Source organism: Cricetulus griseus, chromosome 2 (genome assembly GCF_003668045.3).
Source record: "Cricetulus griseus strain 17A/GY chromosome 2, alternate assembly CriGri-PICRH-1.0, whole genome shotgun sequence".
In the NCBI taxonomy this organism is placed as follows: Eukaryota; Metazoa; Chordata; class Mammalia; order Rodentia; family Cricetidae; genus Cricetulus; species Cricetulus griseus.
In genome coordinates, this window is record NC_048595.1 from 374,939,416 (window position 1) to 374,962,097 (window position 22,682).

A 22,682-nucleotide genomic window follows, 5' to 3' on the forward strand; every position below is an offset into this window, starting at 1 on the left:
CCCCTAGCTTGAAATCTCTGTAAGGGAATTCCTCAGCAAAATGAATGAGTTTCCACTTCTGAGGGCAAGTAAAGAATTCATCAGCACATAGCCTGTTACATACAGTTGCTCAGGAAAATCTTACCTCTCTCACTAACAGAATTGTGACTCAACTCAGATACCCAGATTCTTGGGCTGCTACTCTGTCCAGCCTCTTCCTCCTGTGCTGGCCAGTGTTATGTCAACCTGACCCAAGCTAGAGTTATCTGGGAAGAATAAACCTAAACTGAGAAAATACCCACCAATCCAGACTGGCCTGTAGGCAAACGTGTGGGGCATTTCCTTTACTAACAATAGATATGGGAGGGCCCAGCTCACCTGGAGTAGGGCAACCCCTGGGCAGGTGGGTCTGGGCTGTAAAAGAAAGCAAGCTGAGAGAGCCAGGAGGAGAAAGGCAGTTAACAGCACTCCCCCATGGCTCTGCTTCAGTTCCTGCCCTGACTTCCCTTTACAATAGACTACATATATAAGCTTTAAGGGGGGAGGACACCCTTTCAGCCCCAAGTTGCTTTTGGCCGTGGTGTTTTAGCACAGCAATGGAAACCCCTAAGACAAGCACCATGGAGACCTCATCTGTGTTCAAGCAGCAAGGACTGAAGCTGACACAGTGCCGGGCACTATGCTAAGGCAGTCAACAGAAAGGAGAGCGGGCAACCTTTAGCTTCCCAGGCCTCACACTCCAGTGAGCTCTAAGACTCCTATCCCTCACCCCCATTCTGTCCTAGTTAGGTCAAGTCACTGGAAGTGTTCCACGGTGCCGCTCTTCATGTTTATCACACAGGAAGCTGCCTTCTCCAGCCCAGTGACTTCACATAAAACACAGGAAACACACACAGAGTCGACATGAAGGTGCCTCTGCTGCTTTCTAGACCCTTTTTCTTAATGCTTACCCAGCTCAGCTCAGAGTAACAAGCTGAGCTGTACTGTATAAGAGGAAGGCTACAGAAGAGACTGGCCTCCATGCCTACACGCCGGATCCTTCCTGCATCACTTAGCTACCACCATACCTTCTTACCAAGGAGCAGTTTTGTGGGATAAATCTCTTTAACTTGAACATGTATTTCCTACAATCTGAGAAGTGATGTCGAAACTAACATAAGGGTAAGGAGGGAGGAAGATGGGAAGCCATTTCACAGCTGCCATGTCCATGTCACAGATGGGGAACTGAGGCAAACAGCAGGAGATGCGATCAGAGTCCAGTTCCATATCTGCCTGAAGCCAAAAACCTTGGCTTCTTCCTTCAACAACAGCAACAAAGATAGATAGAAACCAGGAGTGACTCTCTGCATGAGCCCTTGTCAACATGGGAAGAAAAAAGTTATTTCTTTAAAAACTACCCAAGATGCCTTTGACTCAGACATTCTACAAGTCTAAGCAAATTCAACAGAAGGGGACTTTCTGTTTTGGTCTGCTTTTTTTTTTTAAAGATGGGGTCTCCCTGTGTTGTCCTGGATGGAAGGCCTGGAACTGACAGAGATAGATCTGCCTGTCTCTGCCTCCTGAATGCTGGGGTTAAAGGTATGCCAACATTCTCAGCATTGACACCAATGGCTTTTTTTTTTTTTTAAGTCAGGATCATTTACAGTTAGAATCAATATTCAGAGACTGGGGATAGTTGGGGGGGGAGGGAGACTGACAGATTCCCAGTAATTTTCCCGGGGGGAAAAATTAAAAATAAAAACAAGAGCCGGGCATTGGTAGCACATACCTTTAATCCCAGCACTCAGGAGGCAGAGGCAGATGAGTTCCAAGCCAGCCTGGTCTACAAATCGAGTTCCAGGACAGGCCATACAGAAAAACTGTGTCTCCAAAAACCTAAATAAATAAATATAAAAAGAAGAAATTCTAAGGTCAAGTTTCCAAATTGTAAATGTCCTCTTGGTCAGTGACATCCTCATAAAGAAAGAAATTTGCCTATGGCTATCTTAACACATAAACATTATGGACAGGTGTCTGGCCCACTGGAACCATCCAGGTCGGTCTTCCAGGGAGACCCCCTTTTTCCTTTGCAAAGCACCATAAGGACCTCGAGTTCCATCTGAGAGGCCACAAGGAAGTAACTTAGGGCATGGAAAAGACCAGCAGACTTTACCTCTACAAAGTAGAAAGGCTGCAGCCCAACCTGTCCTGCCAGAGCCTCACCTTCACTAGAACTTCCTTCCAGAGAGCACTGCAAGCTCCTCAGCCACAAGGGAGAGTCCTGGCATTCACAACCAGAATGAAGACAGCTAGAGACCTTGGCCAAAGCCAGAAGCCTCCTTCTCCAGCCACCTGCCCAGTGCTGAATCACCTCAGGCTTGGAAAGCTGGTCAGAGTGGAACCTGACTAATTCCAGCACAATGCTGCCTCGGGTCCTTTTTAAAGAGGTTCACATCACATCCAAGAGGAAATGCCACACAAGCAGCGGCCTTCAATCACCTGCCCATGTGGTGGCAGGCCTACTTTAGAGCCTGGCTCATTGTATGTGCTCTAGGGTGACTCATGCCACTCTTACTTTCCACACTGTCTGGCAGGGCACAGGTCCTGCTCAGAACTCTGGGAATCTCCTCCTCAAACTTCACTAGGGAACCATCTCTAGTATCCCCACACCATCCAAGACTGACATCAGCCCTTCCTAAAGACAAAGGCCATGGTCCCCCAAGTCCACATGTCCCTTTGATCACATTGTCTCAAGAACCTGAGCTTTTCCACTGCTAATGCCTGAGCAATAACTGGGGCAGAGTGGAAAGGAGTGTACTTTTGAATGCTATGACCCCAAGTTACAAAAGAAGGGGACACACACCTTTAATTCCAGAACTCAGGGGGATGTCTATGGATTTAAAGCCAGCCTCGTCTACACAGTGAGATCCTGGCCAGCCACAGCTACACAGGAATACCTTATCTCAACAACAAATCCATGCAAGCATCTTTTTCTCATAGCCAAAAGAGAAATCACCGCCCCCCCATATTTCCCAGGCTGGGGTGGGTGATGGGATGATAAGCAGAACAGCACATCTGTCATGCTAGTGAGATTGAGGCAGGTGGAGAAAAACAGGACTCAAAGTGTTCTAAGCAGAAGAGCAAGTCAGTCCATTTTTTAAGCCCTTTCCACCTCCACCAGGTGTGATGGCACAGACCTTCGATCCCAGCGTTCAAGTGGTCAGGATTGGAAAGGCAGAGGCTAACCAGAATCTACACAGTGAGATCCTGTCTCAACAAAATAGCAGAGAATCGAAGGGTTTCCCACAAATGGGAACACAGTACCCAGTATCTAGCTGGCTGTGCTTTTTCATCCCCCTCAGACAGCATGCCCTATAAGTACATAGAGATTAGCCTGTCTTTTAAGGGCTACAAGGATTTCCGCTGTACAGCTGTGCCATGATTAACGTGACCTTTCTAATGGACAGAGAGCTTGTTTCCTGCCTTCTTCTCTGACAATGCCACAATGATTATCCTCAGACATTTCCTTCTGCACAGTCAAGTTTATCTGTGGGGTAAATGCCTAGAACACAGTTAGAAGGGAATACCCTTCAGCAGATAGATGCTGTCAAAATTACCCTTGAAAAAGAGTTGTCCCCAGAGCTGGAGGAATGGCTCAATGTTTAAGAGTGTATAGTTTTTCTGGGTGTTGGTAACGCACACCTTTTATTTTACTCCAGCACCTGGGAGGCAGAGACAGGCGGATCTCTGTGAGTCCGAGGCCAACCTGGTCTCCAGAGCTAGTGCCAGGATAGGCTCCAAATCTACACAGAGAAACTCTGTCTAAAAAAAAAAAAAAAAAAAAAAAGGTGTGTAATTTTGGCAGAGGACTGGAGTTTGGTTCTCAGTACCCACATCATGTGATCTCAACTGTCTGTAACTCCAGCTAAAGGGGAAAATCCCATACCTCCAGCCTCTTCTGTCACCTGGACTCATCATCCACACACATCCACACACAAACACACACACACCCATCCATGGGGAAGCACTCAAATGGGGAAGCAGAGGTATTTGGAAGGAAGTCCCTCAACTGTAGTTTCCCAGACACCCCTGTATATAAACTGTTACAATCTTATAAAGAACGTGGTACTCTCTAACACAATCAGACCGGTCTTCTAACCAGCACCACAGCTAGAGGAAGTCAGGTCTCCAGGCACACAAGTCTGGTGTTGTTCTTTCCATATTACCTTTGTGAATTGCCTAGAACATGGAAAACCATGTTTTATAAAAACACAAAACAAAACCGCACGAAGTATGAGCAACTTCTGCCTAGGCAAGCACCTCAAAACAAGCCATTTAACCCACACTCATAAGCAAGTGCACCCAAAAGTACTGACAATCTTTTTTTTTTTTTTTGGTTTTTCGAGACAGGGTTTCTCTGTGTAGCTTTGGAGCCTATCCTGGCACTAGCTCTGGAGACCAGGCTGGCCTCGAACTCACAGAGATCCGCTTGCCTCTGCCTCTGCCTCCTGAGTGCTGGGATTAAAGGCGTGGGCCACCAACGCCCCGCTAAAAGCACTAACAATCTTAAAGCCACTATGTTTTTGATTTTTTTTTGCACCGCCCCCAGATGACCCCAAGCACCCCATGATACATGAACCCCTTTTTAGAGGTAGAGAAAAAAAAAAACAAAAAAAAAAAACAAAAAAAAACACTGAGTTAGGACCAAGGAAAATGGTCTACCCTCCACCCTCACATAACCACCTAGTGAGGCAAGACTAGTAACATCTACAATTAAAGTAACAAAAAGATGTACACAGCCATGATATAGGAGGCCCTTTTACATGATCACTCCTCCTTCCAGTTCTTGCATTACTTCTGTCGAGTAATCTGAAGATCCCCATGTTCCTGATGAGAACACTGAGGGGCTTTGTGGGAAGGGCTAAGATTTGAAGTCTGCCTATCACCACAGTTCATGTTCTTTCCCTGACCCACTCCCTATTCCCAACTTTAAAAATGGGATTCTGGGGCCAACTCAGTGGATTAAAGACTCCTGCCACCAAGTCTGAGTTAGATCCCAAGGACTCACATGGTAGAAGAATCAACTCTCCCAAGATAGCTTCTGTCTGTCTGTCTGTCTGTCTCCTTCTCTCTGACTCACACACACAAACTTTTATTTAAAACAAAAATTTAAATAGAAGTCCATGAGACAGTTACCTAGGCAACTGTTCTGTAGTCACCAGAGGCCCTGAGCCCAGGGGCTCAGAGCACCAAGGGTTAAAACTGAGAGGCGGTGATTCTCTGGGGCAGCACAAAAGGAAAATGTACTTCCTGCCCCTGCGGGGAGGCGGAGATGCTGTTTTATGCTCAGTAAATTAGGACGGTTGTTTAATTAAGAGAACACACAGATTTTGTTATTCTAAATATTTTTGGAACATGATGCTTGGAGGAAGCTGTCAAGGCAAAGATTTTTTTTTTTTTTTTTTTTTTGCCCTTGCTTTAGCCTCCCCCCTCCCCTAAGAGAAGAAAAACAACAGCTAACCCCTCCTTCTCCTTCTGAAATAAAGATGTCAAACTGGTAGGGACTGTCTTAAGTACTTTATTGACGGATTAGTGAGAAGAGGAAGTGAGCAAAACTCCAGCCAGCCCCATTTCTAGCAATACCCCGCTGACTATGTAACAATGCTGCATTTTTTTAGTGTGCTTCTCTAAGAAATAAGAGATTCTTGTTTTGTTTTGTTTTTTTTTTATCTAGAGCAAGACCAGGCAAAAGGCTGGCTGTGATTAACATGCATCCTTCATTCCACAAGAGAGAAGCTGCCCTATCTCCAAACCCTTTGGTTAAAAGTTCAAAAATTAAAAGAAAAAGATAAAAACCAGATAAACCAGAACCCTGTCCTTCCTTTCCTCTCCTCTCAAGCCCTTAAAACCAGCAGCCCCACTGAGTCCCTTCCCCCCAGAGCGACATAATGCCTCCCTACAGAACTTGCTAATGCTGGTTGGAGGGGAACCTGGGTGTGCCCACCTGCCCTGCCAGGACCTGCTGGGTACAGGAACAAAGTTCTGGAGTGTCACCCACACCGCACACTGGCTCTCAAACTACACTAAGCAATCTCTCAATGCTTTTAATTACTCCCCAATTAGCCATTAAATGACTCCCCACTTTCCTTCACCACGTGCTTGCCTCAGTTTGCCAGGCTTGAAATGTCTTCCTTCCTCATGATGGCTTCCCTGTGTGCCCTGGACAACAGTGGCCCCCTTAACCTAGGAATTCCTTGAGTCCTTTGTCTGTGGCTTGTTTGGGATGCAGCACAAGCTGCCTTTGTATCTCAGTGTGCCACTGTTGCTCCTTGAAGCCTTCATATTTCCCCAGGACAAAAATCTCTTCAGGAGGCCAATAAGCTCTCACAAGGTACTCCTATGCTTCACTGTACCTTTCTGGAGTTCCTGTCATCTCCACCTCACACTAGAGTCACCTACTGATTTGTCTCAGCTCTCCCCTAAATGCCTGTGGGCAGGGACCAGGTCTTACTCAACTCACATCCACCCCACCCCCACACACACCACCTGGCAAAGTCCCTGGCAGGAGAAGCCAGTTAAATATTTGCTCAATTACACATTTATAGGCCTTTCCCCCACCCATAGCAACCTTGTATATAAATTGACTAATATTGAGAGATTGTCTAAACAGGCATTCAAGCAGCCTTCCTAAACAAAAAGAAGGTAGGCAGGTGAGGTTATCAGCCTGGCCTCTAGACAGTGAAGTCAGAAATTGCTACAATGTTGCTGAGAACAAGAAAGGGCTAAAATTCTTCCCCTTCAACAGTTACCTTTTTTTTTTTTTTTTTCTGTTTGAAAAAGCTTTATTTTAACTTGGTTCAAGACTTGGGAGGGGCTCCAGGGTGGAGCTGCTTGAGAAGTTCAGGTGGAGGTCCTGAAGCTGGCAGGGACACAGCAGATCAGGGAGCCAATTAGGCGAGGAGACCTCCTAGTCCTGCTTGAGAGTCACTTACCCAGAGATGGCTTGGGCACGCCAGTCTACTTTGACTAAAACTATGGGATGCTAAACGAATTTGCGTGTCATCCTTGTGCAGGAGCCATGAATCTGTGTATCGTTTTAGTATGGGTGCTGCCGAAGGGAGCAAGCAACGGTTACTTTGAAATCTTGCTAAATCCAGAAAAACCGCTCAGAGAACGAGAAGCCACTGGACCTCTCTACTGCCCAGCAGAAGTAGCCTCCGGGTCTCCAACACCTGGTACTTTCCAGAAACCTTTTCCCTAACACCAATGGGTGGGGCCTCAGGCACCCGCCCGGGCCCACCCTACCCTCAATTTCACTACTGGCCGCAAGCAAGTCCTGGAGGGTTCAGACTCCGTTGCCTGTGAGGGATGAGGACCAAGAGGAGCGGCGTGCAGTTATGCCCTGGGCGTGGCTCCAGGACAGGATGGGGTGAGGACCCTAGCACAGGGAAGTGGGGGATAGCTTCAAAACTCCACCTCTAACCCTAACATAAAAGATGCAGTAGCCCGGCCTGGTCCTAAAGTCAGGGCCAGCTCCCAGACACTGGTCCGGGCGTGGCATCTCTGGGTGCAGTGGAATCAGGTGCACGCCTGGGCCGCCCGACGGCTGAGGGCAGACCCAGGCCTTTTACCTTCGGGCAACAAAATCCCAAATTCGTTAGAGGACAGACGGGGGTCTTTCCGGCGCCCTGGGTCCCGCGGCAGCCGGCTCCCCTTTTCCCACGCACCCAGAGCACCCCTCCCCGCCCCCTCCGGTCCTCAGGACTGCCAGGCGAATGAGGAAGTCCGTTGCATAGGGCGGAAACGGAGCCGGGCGCTATGTCTGCGGCGGGACTGACGGATCCTGACTCACAAGGACGCCCTGACAGCTGCCAAACGGTCCCTGGCTGCTCGTTACCTCCCTTTGCAAAACTTACGAGGAGCCGCTGCCCTGAACCTGCACCCTCATCCCCGTGGGCTCCGTCCGCAGCCCCGGGATTGCGGCTTCCCCGAAGGGGTTAAAAAGTTTGCCCGAACCGCCAGTCGGGTAGGCGGGAGCGCACAGGGGGCAGAAGCAGGCCGAGTTCCCAGTACCCCAACCGGGAAGGCTCCCGGCGGGGCGGGGACTGTGTCCCCCCTGGCTCCCTAACCCCGAGGCCTTGCTGCCTAGCGCCCCTCGGGTGAGGATGCGGAGCCCGGTCCCAGGCGTTCACGCCCGACCGCGCCAGAGCCGGCTACGAGAAGGCCGAGAACCACAGGGCCGCCGGCTCCAAACGCCCAGCGTATAGTCGCCACGCGCGCGCGCTCGGCAGCTCCAGGGCGGGACACACCGGCAGGGCTTGCTCACCTGAACCTGGGTCTGCCCGGGGAACAGACGCTGGTTCTTGCGAGAGGACTTTCTCGAGCGCTCGGGCGGCGGGGTGGGGCGAAAGCGAGACTCAAGCTACAGCAGGTCAAGTTCTTGAGCCTTCCGTGCCCTGCCCAGGAACCGCGGTGATCTGCGCGCCTCACCGCACCCAGCTCTTCTGAACGCCGCCCGCCCCGCCCTTCCAGAAGAGGGCGGGTCTGAAGCGCTGCCGCCGGGTCGGGGGCGGAGCTCCCGGGAGCGCCCGCCCCCTCTCCACACCGGCGAATCCGGCAGGAGCCTGGCCTAAACTGACAGATTTTCGGCCTATAAGCAGATAAGGGACGAATGCCAGCATAGAGGGATTCATCCTCCCCACCTCCGCCCACCCCACCTTCCTCGCGCTTCCTAGGCGGGAGCCCCGCCTCGTGGGGCGGATCCAATGGACAGCCAGGTTACAGGACGAGGATTGACGTGAACTACATCCAATCAAAAGTGGATGGCTCCGGCGCGCTGGGTTCCCGGTCCCGGCTCGGATGCGCAGCTTGGGCCGGGCCGAGGCGGGCAGGAGCGTGCTGGGAAGGTCTGAGGCTCTGACACTCCGCCCCGCCAGCCGTGTTTTCCCTTCGTCCTGTCCTACCAGGAGAACAGATATTAAGTACCATATATGGGAAAAGTGGTATTTTACATAATTATGATGGCTGTGGGGGCGGGTATGGCTTCAACCCTGCATTCCGTGTGGGCGTCCTGAGTTCGATTTTGGAGCCTGCTCACGGCAGTCCTCCAACCTCTGAACCTTTGCTTTGGCGGGTCCCGCTGCTTGGAATGCGATCTGAGCCGCGCTTTACCTCTGAGTAATTAACTCCGACACATCCTCTGAGATATTTGTCGCTAAGTTATTTTAAGGGTATATTGCATTGATTTTAGTTACTAACCATGAGAGGATTTTTTTTTCCGCACGTCTCATTTAATCCATCAACAATCTATCCGCACATTATTTTCAGCCCCGATTGTAGGTACCACTATCACCATATCCGTTTTCGAGTTGTGTTCATTGATCCGTATGGTCGATCCTGCAGTACCTCCTCAGTCAGTGGGGATAGCTTTTAATCACGTTGAGAGAGCAAATTTCTCGTCATTGCTCTTAACTGTTGAACTGTTCTTGCTAACACAGCTAAAACAATCTTTCCAAATGAACTTCAGGGGAAACTTACATTCTAAAGACAAAAGACAGCTTTAAAAAAAATTGCAGCCCAGATGATAAATTATTATTACCAACACGCATTAAAGATTGCTTCCTAGTTGATAAGCAAAATCCAAATGCTCCAAAAGGAAAATGGCTGAAAACAGCCAGGATTAGTGGGTGGCACACCAGAACTCAAGAGAATGAGGTAGGATGAAGACAATTCAAGACCAGCTTGAACTACACAGACAAGCAGTTCAAATGTGTGAAATAAACAGCCAATAATTACTTTTAAAAAAAATAGCCAGGCATTGGTGGTGCCGCCTTTAATCTCAGCACTCAGGAGGCAGAGGCAGGCAAGATCTCTGGGAGTTCGAGACCAGCCTGGTCTACAAGAGCTAGTTCCAGGACAGCCTCCAAAGCCACAGAGAAACCCTACGTAAAAACAACCCCCTCCCCCAAAACAAAAGAGGCTAGGAATATAGTTCATTGATAGAATATTCACCAGGCATGAGTAAGGCCTGGGTTCAATTATCAGTAACACACACATCCACACACACTCACATCTTACTAAGGAAAGGACAGACTTTAAAAGAGAAATGCATCATCATCAGGCATGACTTTAATCCTGGCACTCAGGAGGCAGAGGCAGGTGGATCTCTGTGAGTTCGAAGCCAGCCTGGAGTACAAAGTGAGTTCCAGGACAGCCAGGGTTGTTACACAGAGAAAACCCTGTCTTGAGAAAGAGAGAGAGAGAGAAGTACATCATTAATTATCACACACACACACAAAAAAAAAAATACACTTGAAAACAGTAGGGAAGCCTGGCTTGATGGCACACACCTGTAACCTCAGTCACTGCAAGTTTGAGGCCAGCCAGCTTTGGATACATAACAAGACCAAGTCTCAAAACCCACCACCCCTCCAAAAGTAAACTATGATGCCATAGCAGCGCAACACACCCTTGAGTGTCTGGCTAAAATGAAAGTGCCCAGCATAATGAACGATAGGGAGGAAGTGGAACTCATCAATCGCTTTAGGATCATGTGTCTCTACAACCACTTTGAGAAAATATGTAGGCCAGGCATGATGGCACACACCTGTGATCTCAGCATTGGGGAAACAGCAGCAGAGGAATCGAGATGTCAAAGTTATCCTTGGCTACATAGTAGGTTTGTAGACAGTCTGTGCTACCTGGATCCCTGTCTCAAAAAAGAAAGAGAAAGCAAGCCAGTAGGCTTTATTTACTAAGGTTTCCCATATACCTCAAGAGTCAGCAGTTCTAGTCTTAAGTATATATCCAACAACAATAAAATGACTATTTAGATCCATCAAAGGATGTACAGAAATATCCACAGAAGCTTAAAAGAGCCAAAAGGGAACAGCAAAGTGGCTCAGCAGATAAAGGTGCCTGCTGCCAAACTTAAGTTCTGTTCCCTGGAACCTACATGGCAAAGGAGAGAACCTACCCCCACAGGTTGTCCTCTGATGTACACAAAATTTTTTTTTCAATGTTAAAAAAAACAAACAAAAAACAACCCAGGTTTGGTGGCACACGCCTGTAATCCTAGTGCTTATCACTTGGGAGGTAGAGGTAAGGTAGATCTCATGAGTAGCAGGACCGTCAGGTTACTTAGTAAGACCCTGACCCCCCACAAAAAAAGTAATAGCAAAAAAGTCAATCAATATAAAATGTGTGTTGCTCATGTCCATAATTCCAACACTCATAACACTCAAAAGACTGCAGCAGACAGTGAGTTGGAGGACAGCCTGGGCTACATAGTAAAACCCTAACTTAAAAATAATAATATTAATAATAATAATTGCTTTATGACCCTGGGTGTACTTTACGGACAAGTGCACAGCAATGACGCACAGAGCATAACAACCACCCTGGGAGGGCCTATGGGCCATAACAACCAGTTGGCCAATCAACACAGGGCAAGCCCTCCAAGCCTGGAGGCACACCAATCATGAGCCTGTGCATACCCCTAGACACTCCCCTTATGCTGCCCTACAAAATTTCTCTCTGCAGTGGTTCAAGCTGTCTTTGCTAGCCATCCGCCATGGCAGGTGGGTGAAAGACCCAAGCATACATGGCGTTAGCTCATTAAATTACAATAAAGCTTCATGCAGTTTGCAGCAAAAAAATAATAATAATAATCATAAGTGGATAAATTGGTCTACACTCAATTACTATGCAGATTTAAAAAGAGAGAGAGAAAAGTCAACAGCCCCATACCCACCCCTACAAAGATCTAGAAACTCCCAGGAACTCAGTTTCCTTTTTTATTTTTTCCTCTCCTGCTGCTTCCTCCCTAGCCTGGTGACCTATGTGGATGGACACAGCAGAATACAGGTTCAGCTGCTAGGGTTTCTTCTGAATGGTCTTGACCTAAGCTCTTCCAGAGATGCACATTGATAGAATTTTTTACTGTGTGGCAGGCCCCACAATATCATTCCCATTCTGTAGATGAAAAAAGTGAAACTCAGCAAAGTTAACTCTCCATGTTCACCATCTACTAAGCAGTAGAGTTGGCATTCACACCAGGCAAGTGCAACCAGCTGCCCAGGCCCTCAGCGCTGTGCTGCCCACTGTGCTCAGCACTCAATGTTCTTTTCTTCGCAGCCTGCGACTCCTTTCCTAGATTTCCAGCCAACTCTGCCACCTGCAATTGTATCAGCCACAGAGGTAACTGCCAAGTCCCTGTTCCACCCAGGCCTCCAATGTAGTAATCTTTTCTCTTTTTTCTCAACTTTTAAAAATTGTAATAAATACTCTGAAGGAAACTAGTCAGACTGCTAGAGAGAGATTTGCACATCCATATTTACTAATGAGCCAGCCTGGATGCCCATCACCAGATGTGCTGGGTATACACGATGGACTTTAACCTTAAAGAAGAATGAAACAAAATGATGCCATTCACAGGGAGGTGAGTGGAACTAGAGCGCATCATGTTAAGAGAAATAAGTCAGGCCGAAAAGACAATACCATATGTTGTCTCTCATATGCAGAATCTAAGTTTAGAATATAAGACTTGTCGCCAGATATGGTGATGCATGCATGCCCATAAGCCCTGCATTTGGGAGACAGAAGCAGGGTGATTGGGAATTTGAAGCCTACTTTTCTAATTTCAAGCAAGCAATGAGTCTAAAAGGTGGGGACAGGGAAACAAGGAAGAGTAATAGAGGAAGAAAGACACATATTGCATACTTTCTCTTTTTATTAGTGTGGTGTGTGTGTGTGTGTGTGTGTGTGTGTTTGGCTTCACAAAATTCATTTTGCTGCAGAAGAAGACACAGCCCAATTCTCTAAGAGCCTCTGTCCTGCTATTTTGATGTCTTCAGTGAATCTCAGACTCCTAGACTGTTGCCCTAGGCCCCCTACAAGTATCTGCAACCCCTGAGGAAGCCATGTCTCTTCTACATGACCTTCTGTCCGAGCTGCTCACTGCCCTATGAACCAGCCCCTTCTACAGTCAGGCCACTGCCATACCACTGCTTTCATCTTCTCTCTGATGATTCTGACTCCTGGGCTCCTACCCATCCTTCAAAACTCCAACCCCCACTAGAAAGAGACCTTCCCCTCTGCTTCACCTTTGACATGTTTGTGTCTCTGGCAGGACTTCTTTTTTGTCGTGTTTCTGTCTTGGGCTAACTGAGGAGAATCCAGACTCTGCCTATATTGAACTATTCTGTGCCTCAGTTCTCACTGTTAAGATGGGGCTTGTGGGGCTGGAGAGATGGCTCAGTGGTTAAGAGCACCGACTGCTCTTCCAGAGGTCCTGAGTTCAATTCCCAGAAACCACATGGTGGCTCACAACGATCCGTTATAAGATCTGATGCCCTCTTCTGGTGTGCAGATGTACATGGAAGCAGAATGTTGTATACATAATAAACAAAATCTTTAAAAAAAAAATATGGGGCTGGTGATAGTCCCTGCCAAACTGGGTTGTTCTGAGGATCAGGTGACTTGCTACATATGTCAATGGAGATGGACAAGTGCAGGTAGTGCCAGTGTTTGCTAGGACTGGGAAGATGAAGGCTCCTGTCTTACTGCTTCCAACAGGTCATTTTCTACTGTCCCAGTGCAGTGCTGCCTAAGGACTTTTTGATTTGCCAGACTACATGCCAGGTGCTGGGATTCACTGACAAAGTAAGGCATGCTCTAAGAGTCTTATGCTTGCAACACTTGCAAAGGTGGTTCAGGCAGGGTGGAAGAGAGCATGCAGGTGAAGGGCAGAGGGGGCTCACTCCAGGCAGGACACACTGACACAAGGCCAAGACAGAGGAGATACAGCCTGTGCAAGATGAAGGGAAGTGACATTCAGATGGTGGTAAGTCCTAGAAGGTCCAGACCCCAGCTGTGCAAATCAAGGCCCTTGGACTGTGACATTGTAGCATCAGCCTTACTTGTAGGGGCTTTGTAGAAACAGGAAGTCCCAGGGCATGGAGGTTGAGTGTAGCAACAGAGTGCAATGAACACACAAAAAGTCCCAAATTTGAAACCCAGCAATATGCCGGGTGGTGGTGGTGCACCGCCTTTAATCCCAGCACTCAGGAGGCAGAGGCAGGTGGATCTCTGTGAGTTCGAGAGACCAGCCCAGGACAGCCTCCAAAGCCACAGAGAAACTCTGTCTCAAAAAAACAAAAAACAAAAATGAAACCCAGCAATAAATACATAAAGAAAACTAAAGCTAAAGCCAAGAACTGAGAAGAACCCCGAGCCATTGAAGCCAAATCTACTTGCTATCTGTCTCTAAGTCCTGAGGAATTCTGAGAAGCAACCAGCATTGGTGACCAAAACCTGTTGGAGGCAGAGGCAGGAGGATTGCCACAGGCTTGAGGCCAGCCTGGACTATAAGTAAGTTCCAGGCCAGTCACAGCTACCTGGGAAGACCCTGTCTCAAAACAACAACAACAAAAAAAAGCAATGAGTTTAATCTGAGGAGATCCCACTGTGTAAGACATTAGGATCTCTACAGAATTGGGGTACAGCTCAATGGTAGGTCACTTGCCTAGCATGCACAGGCATGGGCAAAACTAACGCAGGCCTGGTAGTACATGCTATGATGCCAGCATCCCTAAGGCTCACAAGTTTAAGGCCAGGCTGCGATACATAACAACAGCCCATCTGAAAAAAACTTTCAAAGGTCTCAAATTTCTAGAGGGAGTTAATTAAAGCAGTGAGTCTAATATTCTTTCACACCATTTGTTATTTACTCAGCAACCACCGAGCACCAGCCACAAGGACCATGCCTGCCTCCCGTGTCCCTAGAAGGGCGACCACTCATCAGTTCTGTCACTAGCATTCAGTCAACAAATATGATCAGTATTTCTAGCTCAATGGCTGGCTCCCGTGCCTGTTTGGTCACACTGCCTGGAGCACAGCTCGGTCTCCATGCCTTCATGCTCTTGCCCTTCCCCTTGTGCCTTTGAATATGGATCTGCCTCCAGGGACCTCTCTGGATCCTCCCACCTGGCAAGGTGCCCTCCTCTTGGCTCCCACAGCACCCTGGGCTCCCTGCTATCATAACACTAACACTCTTTACCCCTCCAGCTTACCTGTCTCCTGATAAGTTTCCTAAGGACACATCAGTGTGTGTGTGTGTGTGTGTGTGTGTGTGTGTGTGTGTGTGTACATTCATGCGACCCAACATGGAACTCAGAATCTGAAAGACTTCCAATAACTCTCAGTATAGTGAATGAATAAACAAATAAGCCAGTAAAGATTGCAAGAGTGCATATGAACCCACTACATTATGACACGCTGGTGAGTACAATTCTTCATTTGTGTGGGCCCACACACCGGTGCTGGGAACTAAATTCAATAACATGCTGCTGGCTCCTCTAAGCAGGTTTATTGGGATATAACTTCCATTCCACAGATTTCACTCACCTGAAGAATTCAATTCTGTAGGTTTTAGTATGTTTAAAAGTTACGCAATCATTATCTGCTTCTAGAATATTTTCATCAACCCCCCCAAAGTAACCCCATGTTCATCAGCAGTCCCTCCCCATTTCCCCAACCTTCTCCATCTCACCCCCATCCCTGTCTGGAAGTAGACAACCACTAATCAACTTTCTGGATGGATTGGCCCCTTCAGAACATTCCACAGAAATGGCATCACAGCGTGTGGGCTTTTGTGTCTGGCTGCTTTTATTTAGATTAGTGTTACAGAAACATGATTGCATCAGAGCATCTGTGGGTATCTCACTCTTTCCTATGGCCGAATGGTATCTTCTTCTATGGAGATACCATATTTGATTGACCCATTCCAAAACTCCAGTAACAAGTAGGCTACATGAAGGTGTACAGCAAAGAGATTTTGCAATCGTGTCTTCATGATGCCTCATTTCATCTTGGTGTTTACTGTTCAAGGAGGCTTATGCTAACCTTCTTTTCACAGATGAGTAAACTGAGGCCTGGGCGACATGTTGAGACTTGCCAAACATCCCAGGCAATTAAATGACATGGGAGGAATGCTAAGTAAGCCCTTTCCTTTGTGGCACTCTGCTTCCCTCCCAGGTCTGGGGTGGGTTTCATTTCTCTGTTTCCCTCTTAGACCCACTTGAACATGTTCACCTGGGTGTGTGCTCCGGAGGAAGGGAGTCGAACCTATATTCTATCTGGTTTGATTGATTAGTTGATTGATTGATTGATTGATTGACTGATAATTATGTATGTGTGGGTATCCAGAGGCAACCTTCTCACTCCAGAAGCCCTTGACCCTCCCATCACCCTGCAGAAAAGGGGCCCCAGCCACCTGCCCCTGTGCCACCCAGCCCTTCCCTCACCACTTCCTTCTGCTTGAGCCATCTTGCCACACCCGTGCTCTCTACCTGCAGAGAACTTGAAGTGTGTCCCCATTACAGTGGCTGTGATACTAAGGCATGATTGACCTCTTCTGTGTCTGTTCCTCCAAACCTGGCAGGCTCTCATGAGCTGCCATTGCATTAACTCAGTCTGGAGCGGTGCGATGAATGCATTGTACTGTTTAATGACAGTGCAATGCACTGGCTGAATGTTTTCCAAAAGCCATTTGATCCTAATAGCCATGTGAGGTGTGTCTAATCTCCTTTTTATAGCAGAAAAACTGGACACTCAGGTGAAGTTTACAACCCAGGACTTCAGAGAGAGGAGGGAGGGAGAGAGGGAAAGGAGGAAGGGAAGGAGGGGGGAAGAAGGAGATGAAGGAAGGAGGGAACACAGTCTCTTGTCTCTTGGACCACTTCTACCAGCGCACTGCCCTTCCCTCCCCTCCAAGGGTAGTGTGTGTCCCCACCAAGAAGCAAGTGTCAAATTTAGAATCAGAGGCTAGGAATGGTGGCCCATTATTTTAATGTCAGCGCTCAGGAGGCAGAAGCAGGTGCTTCTCTGTGAGTTTGAGGCCAGCTTGGTTTACAAAGTGAGTTCCAGGGCAGCTAGGGCTACACAGAGAAACCCTGTCTTGAAAAATGAAAGAAAAAAAAAAGGAAGGAAGAAAGGAAGGGAGGAAGAGAGGGAGGGAGGGAGGGAGGGAGGGAGGGAGGGAGGGAGGGAGGATGGAATTGAGAATCAAGCCTTTGGGAATGAATAACTTAAAAAAAAAAATGGACAAGGGAGCTCAAAGCTTCATGCACCCAACTGCCCTATGGTCTCCTTATATTCCCACATCAGAACTAAGAGAAAACTAGGGCTGCAGTGGAATTTATTGTCAAAGTGTGTGTTTAGCAAAAGAATGGGGTTCATCTTCAGACGCCCACCCCCAAAGAAAAAGATCAAAAGACAGGGGAAGTGGAGAGATAATGAGGCTGAGAGAGGATATGCTCAGAAAGGTTACATGGTTCACAAGAACTTAGCAAAGAGGGCGGAGCCAGGTTTCAGCCCACAGCCACTGCACACCGCCCCACCCTGCACTCCTTGGGCAGAAGTCTCAGTTTCCACAAGGAAGCTTTAAAAAGAAACGAAGAAAGCAGTCGCTGTCCACAGCATCTTGAGAGGAACAGAAAGGATAAGGATGCTAAATTCCTCTTGATTCTGATGGTGAGCCAGATTCACTCATTGCTTGCTATAAGACTAAGTGGGTCCTCCCAACTGGAAAGATGAGTCATCCACAGGCTGCTCTAGTGGATTTTGTCTGTGTACTCAAGCAATAAAATCATCTTAAAAAATGCATAAAAATGGTGGAGGGAGGCTGGACATATGGCTCGGCAGTTAAGAGTACTTGTTCTGGCCGGGCGTTGGTGGCGCACGCCTTTAATCCCAGCACTCGGGAGACAGAGACAGGCAGATCTCTGTGAGTTCGAGGCCAGCCTGGTCTCCAGAGCGAGTGCCAGGATAGGCTCCAAAGCAACAGTGAAACCCTGTCTCGAAAAACCAAAAGAAAAAAAAAAAAAAAAAAAAAAAAAAAGAGTACTTGTTCTGGCAAAGGTCCAAGTTTGGTTCCCAGCACTACATGGCAGCTCAGAGTTGTCTTTGATTCCATGCCCTCTTTTGCCCCCTGTGGAGAACCAGCCACAAACATGCAGGTAAAACAACCACACACATAAAAAAAAATAACAATAATTTTTTAAAATATGGCTAGATCTTCACCGTGGCAAAATAAATAAAAAAATAAAGAGCAGCTAGGCGGTGGTGGCACACACCTTTAATCCAGCACTTAGGAGGCACGGGCAGGTGGATATCTGTGAGTTCGAGACCAGCCTGGTCTACAAGAGCGAGTTCCAGGCAGCCTCCAAAGCCACAGAGAAACCCTGTCTTGAAAAACCAAAAAAAAAAAAAAAAAAAGAAAAAAAAGAAAAAAGAAAGAAAGAAAGAAAGAAAAAGAAAAGAACAAAGAGAAGGAGATGGCACACCTCAACACAGGGCAGGAAGGTAATGTAACCACCTTGGAGACAAGCATGGCAGTTCCTTCAGGGATAAAAACGGAGTTACCACAGGAGACCATTTGAGTATCTTCTCCCAACTCAGGTAGAAATTTTATTGCTAGGAGATTAGAAGGTAAGGCTTCCAAGAAGTGCATACCTGTGATCTCAACACTTGAGAGACTGAGGCAAGAGAATGGACACAAGTTTGAGGTCAGCCTGGGCTACAGGGTGAGACCCTGACTAAATAAAAAGGTGATACCAGGTATCAACTACTTTTAATCCCAGCACTTATGACGCAGAGGCAGACAGATTCTGTAAATTCAAGGCCAGCCTGGTCTACATAGTGAGACCCTGCCTAAAAAAAACAAAAACAAAAACTGGTGATTAGCTCTACTCTCATGATTGATTGAGACCATTATTGGTCACCAATTGAGTAGGTAAGGGCATTGTTTGGGAAGGGAATCTGTTTTCGATGCCTGATGTGCCCCTCCACATGGGACACAGCCAGCAAAGAGGTCTCTGGAGATGCTGGTGCTTTGATTTTGAGCTACCTGCCTTAAAGGACTGTAGAAAATAAACGTATTCTTCCTTTTCTTTTCTTTTTCTTTTTTTTTTTTTGAGACAAGGTATCTCTGTAGCCTTGGATGTCAATATGTAGACTAGGCTGATCTCAAACTCACAGAGATCTGCCTGCCTTTGCCAACCCAGTGCTGGGATTAAAGGCACTGCTGTTACATCTGACTTTAAATATATATATAATCTATAAATATGTAAGTGTTTGAGTATTTTGTCTGTGCACCATGTGCATGCCTGGTGCTCCAGGAGGCCAAAAGAGGGCATCAAATCCTCTGGAACTGGAGTTACAGACAGTTGTAAGCTGACATGTGGGTGCTGGGAATTGAACCTGGGTCCTCTGGAAGAGCAGTGAGTGCTCTTAACCCCTGTGTCATCTCTCTAGCCCCCAGAAGTTTCTTTTTTAATTAAATTATTTTAATTACATCTATTTACGTGTGTGTGTGTGTGTGTGTGTGTGTGTGTGTGTGTGTGTGTGTGTATGTTCAAGCCAAGGCATGTAAAGTTGGAGAACTACTTGAGGGAGTTGATTCTTTGCACCATGTTGGTTCCGAGGAACAGAGTATTGTTGCCAAGCTTGGCTGCAATCTCCTTTGCTTGCTGAGCCATCTTGCTGGCCCTAAAGTTTCTTTAGGATAATGAACAGAACTCCAGTCCAGAGCAGCCTGGACCTGGCATCCTAACATCTGAGTGGGAATCTTAGTTCCCCCACTTACTAGCTAGGCTAAATTAAAGTTACACAGGTAAGAAACCCACTATACATGGCCTGGCATGATGGAATGCTCAGGAGACAGGCAGACCTCTGTGAATTTGAAGGCAGCCTAGTATGTATAGTGAGCTCCAGACCATCCAAGGTAACATAGTGAGACCCTGTCTCAAAACAAACAAACTTTTCCTTTCTTCTTCTCTTCTTTCTTTCTTTCTTTCTTTCTTTCTTTCTTTCTTTCTTTCTTTCTTTTTTAAATAGAAAGAAATCCAGCACACCAGGTTTAAGTTGTTACATGTGTTAGGTTAAAAAAAAAAAAAAAAGACTACTTCCTAACTGTGTGATCTTAGGCTAAGGCTAGTCACTTGACTGTTTAGTTCTTAGCATTCTTCATCTATCAGAAGAATAGTGTGAATCAGGTGTAGTGCCAAATACCTCTAATCCTTGTATTTGATAGCTGGAGGCAGATGGATCAACAAGGTGAAGGCCAGTCTTGGTTACATAGCAAGTTTGAAGCTAGCCTGGGTTACATGAGACTCTGTCTCAAAAAAAGAAAAGAAAGGAAGGAAATAGGGAGGAAGGAAGGCAGGAAGGGCAGGAGAAAGGGAGGGAGGAAAAAGAAAAGAAATGACACCAAGCTAATGCGTTTGATCATCCAGGAAGATTTACGGGAACACAGTTTATAAACTGAGGAGGCCTGAGTTATCTTGACAGTTATCTTGACTAAATCAGAGAATGACTTTCTTGACTTGCAGGATTCTGGAGGTCAGAGGCTCAGGACGGAGGGGCCCAGAGGAAGAGGGACAGAGACAGCACCACTGTTGCCCAAGAGAAGCCCCTCAATCTCAAAGTCATTCAACCACGGAAATGAGACAAAACCATCCAGGGCAGTTAGGCAAGAGGGGGAGGTGCCTGGCAGGAAGCAGGAGACTCAGACTGAGTGTCTCCCAGTGAACAAGGGCCAAAGTATCAAGCAGCCTGGAGCAGGCCCAAGGGACAGAGACAGCCCTCCTGTAAATATCCTGGACTCAACTTGGGGTGCTTCCCAGGGCTGGAGAGTCCCACTCCACCTACAGGGTTTCTACCAGTGGGTCCCTGTGGCTTCAAAGGGACCTGATAGCAGCTGACATTGATAGGACTAGCAGAACATCGCGTTGGCTTCTCATATCTGCAGAGTCTACATCATAACTACAAAATAAAGTGTCTCTACTGAACACATGGAATTTTCCTTATTATTCCCTATGCATGGCAGCTTGTCCTGGGAGTGAGATGGGTATATGAAAAGCTCAGCCCAAGGTCACATTTATGGTTAAGAGTGAAATAACATAGGCCAACGAGATGGTTCAGTTAAGAGCTCTTGCTGCTCTTCCAGAAGACCTGAGTTCTGTTCTCAGTACCCATATCAGGCAGCTCACAACAACCTATAACTCCAGTTCTAGGGGACACGATGATCTTGTCTGGCCTCTGTGGGCACCCATACACCTGTAGCATACACAGAGAATCAAACACACATCCAAGTTATTTATTAAAGGATCATATTATATATAGTCCTCATGATGCACCAGCACGGGTACATTGGCTGTTACTACCCTACCTATTGGGTGGAGACATAGACTAAGTAGATCAAGAGGCTCCCAAGGTCACACTGACAGGAGCTAGATCAAGAATTCCCAGCCACAGCCGGGTGGTGGTGGCGCATGCCTTTAGTCCTAGCACTCAGGAGGCAGAGACAGGAGGATCTCTGTGAGTTCGAGACCAGCCTGGTCTACAAAAGCTAGTTCCAGGACAGCCTCCAAAGCCACAGAGAAACCCTGTCTTGGAAAAAAAAAAAAAGAAAGAAAATAAAAAAAGAAAGAAAGAAAGAATTCCCTTTCTTGAAGTTCAGAGCTGCCTCCCACAGAAGCAAAACTCACTTGGTGTGGCTTCCAAATGTGCACTACTGGTTAGAATTCAGCTCAGTGACCAGAGGAGAGGCCATGCTGGCCATTCCTGGGAAATATAAGGTCCCATGCTTACTCCTTCCAGGGCTGTCGGTCTCCTTCTACTCTGTCCACTGGGATTCAGTATTCATTTTCTGGGCTCTGACAGGGCACAAGGGGTGCTCCATCTTGCCGTCTCCAGCCAGGAGTGCTCTTGTCTCAACTGATGGTGCCTCACATTATCCACTCAAAAGTCAACGAACACCACTTTCCAGGGGAGGCCTTGCTACTGCTGTGGCCTTCCTTTTCTTCCTGCTCCTGTCACTGGCTGACAAACTGTGCTCTCTGCCAGGGTATCCACTGTCTTCAGTAGATGGGGACTTCCAGCATTGGCTCCTTGCCCTAGTTCTAGTGCAGAGACCAGCAGCTAACAGACAGCAGGTGCTCCATACATGTCAAATCAAGAAATGACAAGAAGCAGAAGGAGGGCCTGAGAAGATGGCCCAGTGTTTAAAAGCCCTTACTGCTCAAGCATGAGGACTTGAGTCCAAATCTCCAGGACCCACGTGAAAAGCCAAGCTTAGTCATGTACTCCTAGGAGCTGAGACAGGAGGATTAATGTGGCTTGATGGCTATCAGTCTAATTCCAGCTTCAGTGACATACCAGGTATCAAGGGAATAAGGTAGAGAGTGATAGAGCAGGGCACTTGAACACTTCCTCTGGCCTCTACATGAGTGTGCACCAACATCTACACTGTGCATATAACCACACACACACATACTGTATACATACATACATACATACATACATACATAGAAATATCAGGGACACAATGCTGCGTGTGGAACTGAGCTGAAGAACTAATAGGAAGCAGAGAGGTTATGTGGATAGAATTTTTGTTTTGTTTTGTTTTGTTTTGTTTTGTTGAGACAGGGTTTCTCTGTGTAGCTTTGGAGCCTTTCCTGGCACTCTCTCTGTAGACCAGGCTGGCCTCAAACTCACAGAGATCACTTGCCTCTGCCTCCCAAGTGTTGGGATTAAAGGCATGCGCCACCACCGCCTGGCAATAAAAGCCTTTTTATAGATTTATTTTATTTATCTTATTTTATGTGTATCACTATTTTTCTTTTGATTATATCTGTGGATAGAATTTTCACAACTGTCCTCAC

The 22,682-nt window shown here is 47.1% G+C and overlaps 1 protein-coding gene and 1 pseudogene across 1 annotated transcript in view; both read right to left on the reverse strand.

Moving 5' to 3' along the window:
* Positions 1–8,475, reverse strand: part of Myh9 (myosin heavy chain 9) — an 85,241-nt gene extending 76,766 nt beyond the window's left edge. Inside the window, exon 1 of the mRNA XM_027403917.2 lies at positions 8,285–8,475. The gene's annotated coding sequence lies outside the window, so the exon portion shown is untranslated. The remainder of the gene's footprint in view (positions 1–8,284) is intronic.
* On the reverse strand, positions 6,987–7,080 carry LOC113831436 (annotated as a pseudogene).
* Positions 8,476–22,682: the final 14,207 nt, after the last annotated feature.